General features: G+C 40.3%; 1 long non-coding RNA gene across 1 annotated transcript; it reads left to right on the forward strand.

Moving 5' to 3' along the window:
- Positions 1-1,673: 1,673 nt before the first annotated feature.
- LOC139545777 (uncharacterized) lies at positions 1,674-6,504 on the forward strand. Its single transcript, XR_011669135.1, has 4 exons — positions 1,674-1,818; positions 2,628-3,128; positions 3,229-3,271; positions 3,393-6,504. It is a non-coding gene; the product is annotated as an uncharacterized lncRNA (long non-coding RNA).
- Positions 6,505-10,053: the final 3,549 nt, after the last annotated feature.

A 10,053-nucleotide genomic window follows, 5' to 3' on the forward strand; every position in this document is an offset into this window, starting at 1 on the left:
ATAATAAGTAATGTCATGTCTGTGCATCACTATTTATAGTAATAACCCTATTTTTTTCCCTTGATCTTATTGTTATTATTATTATTATGATCATTATAATAATAAGTAATGTCATGTCTGTGCATCACTATTTATAGTAATAACCCTCTTTTTTTCCCTTGATCTTATTGTTATTATTATTATGATCATTATTATAATAATAAGTAATGTCATTATCATGAGAAGGCTTAGTATAGCAGCCTTGTATAACCACCATCAAGCTGTAGGCCTAAGAGCGCATCCTGTTTAGTCTTAATACCATAGTTTACTAAGGCCTATATTTCAATACATATATAGGCTACTGTATCAATCATTTATTCGTTCATGTCATCACACAGCATACGAGTCAGTCATGATTTGAAATGCAATTAATCCTTTTAAGTTTTATAATAAAATAAAGCAAACATTGAATAATTAGGTTAAAAATTAAAATAAACCGTTCAATTTCAGGAAATTGCAATCACGAATGAATGCGACTTTTTAGTCTTTGCTTCAATAAAGGCTTAACAAACAAAACGTAACAGCAGACTCTCTGGTAAGCTTACACTTTATTTAGTGGTGTTTACATTGTTCCAAATGGTCAGCACAATTCAACTGTAATCTATACAGCACCTGTTTGACACACATAAACTTTTCTGTAGCTTACAGGATGGAGATAAAAATGTATGACAATGTAATGAGATGGACACTTTTTACATCCTGCAGGTTTCTCCGATCAAGGTCAAAATAAAATGGACAATATGGAATGGACAATCACAACTGTTGTACAGGTGTTTCACACCATTGTCATGATCAGTGTTTTTTTTGACAAGCTGATCATAGCGAAAAAATTAAATACTTCTGCATTTCCCGCTGTGTAAACACATTGCAAGTAGTCTCCTGGTAAAGTTGGGGAGGTGATATTCAGAGTTAAAATAGCCAAATGGATTAGTCACAGGATTCAGGACTAATAAAGTCAATGCAACGGCCTGTTTTACCAACCGTGGGCCTACCTAATTGGATGGGCATTCATAAAGTTCTATTGCGGGCCGACATGGTAGGTCTAGTAAGCACCAGCCGACGTCTTATTTTGGTCCTGTCAGGATGTCGTTTTACAAACGGTAGGTTTACCACAGATGGCCATTCATCAAATTAGATTTCAGGCAACAGTGTACACCTCAGTAAGCACGGATCAACGCCTTTTCTGGGTGCAGTTCCAGACCGGTCTTGATTTCCACATCCACGGACATAGATGTTTGGTCCGGTTCGGACCAAATCTCAACCAATCATAGACGTTTATGTTTGGGTCAAGTCTTGACCAGCCTTGATTTGGTCCAAACATAGCCACTCAGCACGTGACTTCCACGGACGGTGAATTTTCAGCGATATCAGGTTTGTCGGTCATGGACTTTATTTTGCCCCAAAATTGTCTTCCCAAAAACTGGGCTATATTTATTCGGTCCGTTTTGGTCAGCCTGATCAGCTTGTACTCATTGAAATGCATGAGATACACGAATACAATATTGCATATAGTATTCTTTAAAAAAACACACACATATATATATATATATATATAATAAAATAGATTGATTTAAAATAGATTTTCTTCCGAATAGCTTGTTAAATGTTCTGATAGACAGATTGACTGAAAATGACCTGTAATTTAAAATCATTGGTGTACAATTTCACAACAGAATTGATTAGAATGTTTAACCGTCATGCCTCACCACTGGGAGGCAGAACGAGCAAGTCATTCAGCCGCAATTTGTTCCTCAAGACGGTAACTCGACAAGGATAATTGTAAGCGTCAATTTATGAAAACTTTTGTAATTTGATAAGGTTGTTATATTAATTATCAGTTTTAGTTAATGTCGCAAACTATTATTTTCTCTAGGCTAACGTTAGCAGCTCTGCCTGGATACTTGCATGCTAGCTAACTAACGTTTGCACTAACTCAGTTGTTAGCTAGCTAGTACAAGGAGGGAAAGCAGAGCAAACGTGGTGGTTGTACTAACTATTAGCTAGCTTACTGTATTGGTCTAGCTATCTAAGAACGGTTAGATATGTTTTCTGGTAAAGGGTGTGGAGGGATTGTTTTTTGACAGGAACATTAAAAAAATAGCTAGCTAGAGTCTAACATCAACGTTACTCTGGGTAGCTGCAAATGCTAGCTAGCTAATTAGGCGTGAAGCTGGTTGGTTTGCTAACTAACGTTAGCTACTGTTGGGTTCACCTTGGGGTCATGATAGGGGCTGTACCAAACGTTTGATGTATTATAATAATTGATTATGCTTATGTTGTATTAATAGAAGGGGAGGGGTTATAAGAAATCTCCCCCCTTACATTTATAGGGTCCTAGACTACAGATTAACAATATATATATGCATTATAAGGTTTAATATTGTTCCACAGTCTTTTCTAGTCTCTGCCTCTTATAAAGGGTCTGAGAGATGTGTGAGTTATGGCAGTCAAAACAGGATGTCTGTGAGAAAGAACCCTGCAGAGGAGTGAAAGAGATTAGAGACTAGTCAGACATTCCACTATAAATCAACTTGGGGAGTGGACATTTACTGCTGAGCATTTAGAACTAATTCTGTGTCTATGTTCAGGCCACCCGCTGTCCAGATGAGATCCTGAAAATGGCAGAAATATGCAGAGAAGAAGAAGGAAAAGAGGAAGATGATGTAAAATACAACAGAAGCGTGTCTGTAGTCAGTCCAAAGGGTTGTGATATTGTCTACTGAAGTATCACCAGCTTTATTCATTTTAATGTTATGATATGCTCCTCCACTGCCTAGGAGGGCCTGAAGAAGAGCACACAGTCCACAAAATGACATGAGGGTCAACAAATAGACACGTACACTTTCTCTGTGCAGATTCTCCTCCTCCTGGAACCCAATGATCCAACCTTGCCAAAACAGAAAGGATCATCCAATCCCTTGCCACACTCTCACAGTTGGCCTTTTTCTAGTGAGGGAACAAAGGAAGAGGAGAGCGAGGACGGTGTCCGAGGACTTCTGTCTGACAGCTTACCTGATGCCATGGAGAATTTAAACTTTACAGAGGTTAGAATAGTCAACCAAGGCCTGTGTACTACTGACCCTCCCATGGTAAGACCTTTGCTGTAAAGAAAGCAAGAAAGACCTGTTTATAGGTTTAAATTCAACTACTGTTCAAACTATAACACATGTTATTGTCTTTACATTGTAGACAGTTCCCAATCACTTTGAACCTGAAATCTATAGTCATGAAGGTAAGTGAGGATACCGGTAACCCCCCCCCCCCATTAATAGTTTAATGACAATAGCAAGTTTTTAAAATCTAATTCGGGAAATGTTATTCAAATGTAATTTGAATAATTGTTTGTTCTACAGGTTCCAGTGCCCCAGTGCAGGTCTGTTCCAGTGCAGTATAACAGACCTGGTGTTTAGGATGGCGGGAGAGGGAGATGTGCTCTATAGGACAGTCCACTGGGACGTGAGGCTTCTAGCCCAGAGTGGCAAGAGGCCTGCAGGACCCCTGTTCAAGGTTACATGCCTTAAGGGGTCTGTCTGTCAACTACGTTTCCAGGGAGGTTATAGACTATGTATTCTTAACCACCATCAGTAGCATCACTACTCCGCTACTGGGTTGTCATTGTCATCTGAACAGAAAACTAATGTTCTCTTTCTCTCCTAGAGGGTGGATGTGACTTCCTGTCTGTAGCCCATGTGACTGATGATGACAGTGTGGAGTTTCTCCTTCCCCATGAGGCAACAGAAACTCACGTCATATTAAACATCACTGGATTCAGCAAATATGGCATCACCAAGGAACAGGAAGTTCCTGTCTTTCCTATCTGTGCTCTGGTGCTACTATTTTACCAACTCCCAGATGATAACAATAGTTCCACCCTAAATGTGTTGTTGCTGCCCAGAAATGTTGACATTGATGAGCTTAGTAGATCAGAGTTGTCAAACTCCTCTTTGGTTGGAATTCTATCAAACTCATATTGTTGAACTCACCTTCTGCCACAGAACAATATTTTGGGTTGTAATGTAATTCTAAATGGTGAATCCAGACCTGAAGAGTCTCTCGCTCACCAACCCAACATCTTAACCATTACATCAAGGTGATACCCTCAAGGGCCGAGGGCAACATTTGGGCTTCCATGTTTCAGGTACTGCTACTAAATCATGACTGTTTGTTCCAAACCATTTCCAATGGTCTCTCAAGGTGTGTAAGACAAGGAGGATGCTCTAGCTGTAACAGAAGTAGTTATTTCAAAAGGAAGACTACTAGGACTAACAGATGAGGCGGCCATTGTAACGAAACGGGTAGACGGCTGTGGAGGTGGCGAGTCCTCGGCAGAGGCTGCCCCAGTGGTAACCTCCAAGTATACCCCTCTCCATCAGATCGGCCTTCAATATCAACCTAACAGAATTGTAGATGTTTATCACCAATTTCAACCTGGTAGTGTTCAGCGATCTTCAACAGCTGTTCTTTAGTACATCATTCTAACAGTTCCTCTGATGGAACGTAAATGAACTCGTCTACATTAGACACCAGAGTCACAAGTAACTGCTAAAAAGCATCTTCCTCTCTGCTGAGCACATCAGACCGGACCACAACAAGAGAAGCGCCAATCACACTGGGCACCACAGGAGAGAGATGAGATATAAAGGAGCTTCCCCAAATTCTACAATAACTCAACCCTAGTCTTCATGTGGATTCGCGGTGGGTAATTACGCACTGTAGCCCGCTGGCATGGAAAACCCCCCCCAGCACGCTGGTGGATTCCCCCTAAGCCACGGATGTGCCCCCGAGACCACTGCTCCGTCCACGGACACCACACAAAAATAACAAACAAAATAACCATGCTCAACATATTCCAAAATGGAACACGTCGCTAAACCTAACAGGGGAAAAGAAATGCTATAGCTCCAGGTAGGAAATAGCACTACCCTACTCAAATCTCCCACTGAGGTACACAGCTGAATGAACTCACCTCCTCAGACCGATGTCCCAACAGCAAGTAAAACAAGAGTGTCCAGCCAGGGCAAGGGCCTGGAAACTAACCAATATTACTCTCCAACACAGCACACAACCAACTATCCACCACAGTGGCAAGTTTACCAAACAAATGAAGGCAACCAACCCTGGGCACCAAACAGCAGAACTCAAATCTGTAACAAAAGATAAACAAAGCAACTACAGAGTTTATCAAACACAATACTCATACCAGTTAGCCTAACAACACTAGTATTAGACCTACTTCTCCATGCAACACACATTTTGATGACATCACCAGACAACCACAACTCTGTTTAAGGCACTATACAGAACACTTATTAGACTATGTAGTGAAAACCAACCAAAGCACATCCCAATTAGCATTAACCCATCATAATGCAACAAAATACTATACTCCAAAATGTCTAGGAACCAACCTGAAGATCCCAGATGAGCCCTCACTTGTCACGAACCTGCTCATAGACCATAACAAAGAGGGAGACAACACAGAGATCAAGGAATAACTAAAATATATTTCTTAACTAAAGTAAACTATATACAATTAACAATGGTGTGTGTAGTCAGTAGTGTAAGTGAGTGGTTGTGTGCATAGATGGTGATAATGAGGGGTGTTGCGAAGTGCCACAACCAAAATACAACAGTGTGTCTGCATGGAGTCTCCTCAATGAACGGGGGAAAGGTGCATTTATCCCTGGGACAAACCAGAGCCCAGGTGTGTCCCATTTCGCTGACGACCCTCGCGGCTCCGCCCACCGACATCCTATTAAAGAAAACAAGAGTTTAACAGTTCCCAGTTTCAGTACTGGTGCAGCAGATAATAGTTCCTGTAACACAGGATAAATGATGAAACAGGAGAACGTGGCTTCTCCTTCAAAGGTTCTCTCAATTATCTTTATTCAACATTCTCGAGCAAATAGTTTGTCTTTCCATTGTATTTCTCTTTAAAGTCTATTTAATAATCTGTCTCATAAATACCTGACATATTACTTCATACACATATCAAACATACATTTACCCATCAAAGCCAAGAACCAACTGACTGGAGGAGCTAGTCAAAAGCTAACAGGGGCTAGTCAAACTAACAGGAGCTAGTCAAAAGCTAACCGGAGCTAGCTCTAAACTCCGGTTAGTTTTTGACTAGCTGCCAGCTCCTATTAGTTCTATTGAGCACTGGGGCATCAAGTCGCCTTCTGAACGTTCTAATCCCAGTTTATTGTACTGTGTCACAATGGCAGCTTCGCTATAGTTGGTAATGGAGACCTGCTCACGTTGTTTATAGTTCAAATGTAAACAACTAAAATTTGCTAGCTCTAAGCTAGCAGTTAAAATGTATTTTTTTTTAAAATTTTAGCTAACTCTGAGCTAGCAGCTTTTCTAACAATTACAGTACAACAATTAACACATGAAATTGTCAAAACCCTTAGGATATTGTCAGGAGTGTCTTTTTCAAAAATAAAAATGTTCTGGAATTAACTAATCGTTTTTTTCTAGATCAAAGCCAAAGGATCACGGCCATCGTTTCATTTTACACTCGACATGCGTTCTGTCTAGTACAAAGTTGTACAATTACTCTGCTGTTCAAAACCATTACATTCACTTCAACAGGCAAGTTACAAAACTATATTGTGGTATTCAGTGTATTTTTGCACTTTACTGACCTGTAACACAGGACACATGATGAAACAGGAGAACGTGGCTTCTCTTTCAAAGGTTCTCTCAATTATGAGATAACAGGTGCAGGATCACATATTGTTCCAGTACGTCGTGAACAAGTCTCACTGCCCCCTACTGGCCAACAGTAGTATAATGGTAAGACCTTCGATGACATTTCAGTAACAGCATTCTTCCCCAATACAAAGAAACAATACATAAACACAAATGTGACCATACATTTTGTGTGCGTAACAAGAGCAAAGAGAAATAATTCGGCAGACAGAGTGGGAGGGACGTCTCAGTGTTATGAGCTGAAATAAAAGATCCCTGCAATTTTCCATATGCTCAAAAATATTATTTATCTCAACTTGTGTACACAAATTTGTTTACATCCCGGTTAATGAGCATTTCTCCTTTGCCAAGATAATCCATCCACCCACAGGTGTGGCACATCAAGATGCTGATTAAACAGCGTGATCATTACACAGGTGCACCTTGTGGACAATAAAAGGCCACTCTAAAATGTGCAGTTTTGTCACACAACGGCACAGATTTTTCAAGTCTTAAAGGAAGCTTGCAATTGGCAGTATACTGTGCGTGTCTGTCTGTGTTACAGTTCCTAATGTAACTTCATGATGATGATATATTGAGAGACCAGTAGAAATATTCTAGTATTTCCTACCAATATTAATATGTTAATATTCTTTGTTTTATATCAGTAGTCAGTATTTCTATTCCTTCCTTATATCTTGTTATTTTACCCTTCATGTTGGATGTTCCAGCTCTGCTACTGACCACTCTGGAGGAGCTCACTGAAGAACAGCTGAAGATGTTTCAGTCTAAACTGACGACGGTCCAGCTGCCTGGCTTTCCTCCCATCCCAGAGAGACAGCTGGAGAACGCTGACACACAGGTCACAGTGGATCAGATGGTGCTGAGATACGACCCTGAAGGAGCTGTCGAGATCACACTGATTATCCTGAGAGAGATGTCTTCCCAACTCCTCATCAATCCTCTCTGTGTTCTCAGCTACCTCTGTGTTGAGACTGTTAGCCACCTCCAGTGGGCTCTCTAGGATGGGAGGACAGTCCACCTCCAGTGGTCTCTCTAGGATGGGAGGACAGTCCACCTCCAGTGGGCTCTCTAGAATGGGAGGACAGTCCACCTCCAGTGGGCTCTCTAGAATGGGAGGACAGCTCAGGAGAGAGAGAAGAGTAACCTGTCATGTATCACATTGTTACTGACTGAATAACACCCCAGAAGGCAACATTTGGCTTAGTGACGCCATTTTCTGGTTGTAAACTGGTTTTTCTTTTTATAATCTCTGTCTTTAACCTAGACAGCAAAGTTTGTTAATTTTAAAGAGTATGAAAAGTACACCGCAGCATTCGACGTGAAACTACAACCTGTAAACATTCAAATGACTGTGAATACAAATGCTGGTTCATTGTTCACACTTCTCAGTCTATTTTGGATTAGTAACTGCGTGTGCAAATGCATTGTTGAGTTTCAAGGTAAGTTTACACTACTGTAATGCCATAATTCTACAAAGTTTACTGAACTGTTGTAGCGGTGTAATTTAATGTTGACACAGCTAATATTAGGCTGTATGAATCTTATACACAAGGTTTTCTTGAACATTTTAACAACAGCAAAACTCTATGGATTGTATATTAGTTGCATCTTTAATAAGTTATTGAGTTGCATGGGGTTTCCTTATGAATTGTCCTGTAAACTTGAAGGGCTTTATTTTCGTCTCTAAGGAGGCGCTAGTGTCAAACGCACATTAGTTTACAATTTTGGCATGTAAAAAATGGGCGCACTGACATTTTAGAGGCGGCAATATTTGAGGTGTGTCCTTAAAGGGACGTTTTAAGACCGACGGAAAGCAGGTCTTCATGTAACCTGGGTTGATAATAGCAGGGATTTAAAGAGCTGAAGTGCAGCCTATCCAGACACAGTGCCCATGGAAGAGATGTGCATTTTGTGCCATTTTGTCTTTAAAAACATAAAACACATAAAAATATTGGTTTCCCCTCATTTTGTTTAATTGTATTAAAAACCAAGCACAGTCTATCCTCCCCTAAATTATGGCTGGTTTAACAGCATCACATAGATGCTTCTTTTTATCCAGGCCATTAGCCAAGTAGCCTATGAATTGTATAAACGTGAATATATGCGTAAAGACATTTAGCCTACTGTGTACACACAGTGCCATGGATCGCGAGAAGCGATTTATGATATCTGGGACAGAAGGCAGGGACTGGAGTATACAGGAGAAGAGGGTTTAGAATGGATAGACAATGCGTGGGTGGTAGAAACAAGTAAAGTTGGAGTGGTACGTAGGGAAGCATATGTGTGGAGACAGAAAGAACGGGGCGGCAGGTCATCTAAAGATCGCTGGTTCAAATCCCCGAGGCAACTAGGTGAAAAATATAATGAATATGAATTCGGAGGGTAGAAATTATAAAATATGAAAGCATTAGACCTATCACTAAAGGCTTCAGTCATACAAAAGTTATAATTAAATCCAAACTGGTTCTATAGCAAATTAGTAAGAACGTCTTTTTTTCATGCATGCACCTGCTCTCCTTCTCTGGCGCTTGAGGGCGCCAGACTGCCTTTCATTATGCACACCTGTCACCATCATTATGCGCATCAGCGCTCATTGGACTCACCTGGACTCCTTCCCCATATCTGTCTGTTTCCACTGTTTCATCCCTGTGTCAGCATTATTGTCATTTCCCCTGTCCGTGGTTAATAAATGTTCACTCCCTGTACCTGCGTCTCATCTCCGGCGTTGATCCTTACACTCTCCCTATGTTCAAGAAAGGCCTTTTGTCCCTTTATTCAGATTACCTCTCACTTTCAGTTATTAGAAAAGGAAATCATGTCCCGAATATCACAGTTTTTAAAACAAGCCATAGAAAGTTGGTAGCAATTTCAATTTAATCCTCCAGAAACGACAGAACCCATATAGACTGTAAAATGGTTGGGAAGAGATTTTTGACATACTGATTCCATGGTACATGGTTTATGAACTGATATGCAAAACGATGCAGGATTCAAAATTGTAATTATTATGCATTATTCTTGCAACCATTAGAATGTTATTTATATGGAGGAGACAACCTTCCCAGCTCTGCAGATTGTGCTGAGAAGAATCATTAGATCATTTCTTTTGGTAGCTTGTTTTTAGTCACAGGCCCAGGAATGGCTGAAGAATTGCAATGTTTACCTGGAACAAACCGTGCAGATTTTCCCATCTGTCCTAAATATTTCACTATGCAAACAATCACAAAACAAATGCTTTATAGTTTAATTTTTCAATTCACAAAAGCTACATTCCTTTTCTACATTAATTACAAA

The sequence above is a fragment of the Salvelinus alpinus genome, chromosome 2, assembly GCF_045679555.1.
Source record: "Salvelinus alpinus chromosome 2, SLU_Salpinus.1, whole genome shotgun sequence".
Taxonomy (NCBI): Eukaryota; Metazoa; Chordata; class Actinopteri; order Salmoniformes; family Salmonidae; genus Salvelinus; species Salvelinus alpinus.